The sequence below is a fragment of the Helobdella robusta genome, assembly GCF_000326865.2.
Source record: "Helobdella robusta unplaced genomic scaffold HELROscaffold_41, whole genome shotgun sequence".
Taxonomy (NCBI): Eukaryota; Metazoa; Annelida; class Clitellata; order Rhynchobdellida; family Glossiphoniidae; genus Helobdella; species Helobdella robusta.
This window is the reverse complement of record NW_008704941.1, coordinates 1,216,559-1,218,061: the sequence shown is the minus strand read 5'-3', so window position 1 is coordinate 1,218,061 and position 1,503 is coordinate 1,216,559.

Genomic DNA, 1,503 nt, shown 5'->3' with positions numbered 1-1,503 from the left:
TTTTCGCGGCGGTGCAGTTGTTTGGCGGTGCCATTCAAGTCATCTTATAACAACGGACGGATGCTCTGGCATGTACATTCGTGTACAGACACGTACAAACACGTACATTCGCGCATGTGATTGTGTCGAATGGATACAGTACACCTACTTACTTGAACGCATGTAGAATCAAACTAAAAAACTATAAAGAAAACTATACAAACGTAACGGGTGTACACAAACTTGAACCTGTTTACACACAAACTTTGATCAGCAACTTGAAAACCTTGACTGCCGTAACTCATACTTAATGTTAATCATAAGAATATGGATGTTTACAAGAACAGCAACTAGCACGACAAACGACCCAACAACAACAACAACAGAACAAAAATACACGTCCATTTCCTTTCATATCGACCGCTTCTACTGACAAAACGTTTGGACATTCAGCCTCAGCTGTGCGCGTTTTTGTGACGTCATGAATAGGGATGGGCGAATAAAGTGCATTTGTGTTGTGTTTCCGGTCCTTAGCTATGTAATTTACGTTTTTGTGAAAGAGCTTGATGAGTTTTTGTTTGAGAACATTTTTCAATCGGTATTATTTCTTTTCTATCTGTGTTGATGTGTTTTTGTTGTGTGTTTGTGTGTGTGTTTGTGTGTGTTAAGTTCACACAAAGTGAGTTTGTGTGCGTATATACGCCTTTTTATTACAGCCATGTAAAATGTTTACTTCATTTCTCTATCAGTTTTGTTCTTCGTTTTTATTCATTCACATTTTTATTCCGAAGACAAAAAGAGCAAAATATTTAACTTGCTTTTTACGAGTTTGCACTCCATCAGACGTCTCAACGATTGCGTTTAACGATGCCCGCCCAGCCCACTCAATCGATTTGTTGGTGAGTAGAAGCCTGGTTGGTGCTTGTGATGGTTTGAAACGTCAATCAACTACTTCGTACTTTAATAATTATTGTGAATTGTGACTGATTTTTAATTCATGAAAGATGTCAACTTTTCGATCCTTGTGCTATAGAATGATGTACATTTTTAATGTCTCTCTTGGTCATTTGGCAGATTTTCGAATAACTTAGAAAAAATAAATAAGCAGATTTTAATTTGATAACAAGTTTACACACAAATTATGGAAATAATAGAAATTATCTATGTTAAATGATAAAAAGATCAAATATTTTAACGTAGACCCACTCAAACTACATCAACACTTTCATGACAATTGGAAAGAAATTAAAACGAATTCCAACGAAGAAAAATTACAAACACGACACCAAGTTATGCAAATGTAGGCATATCATTCGGTTAAGGATGTTGGGATGTTGTCAGTGAGGAAGATAGATAGTGTGACGATGACGTTGATGGTATGTTGTTGTAATGGTCAAAGTGATGAAGATGACGGTGACATTTTGTGATAAAGATGTTGATGATATCTGCAGAGATGATGATGATGAAAATGACGATGATATTATTGATGATGATGTAAAATATTATGGTGATAATGATGACTAC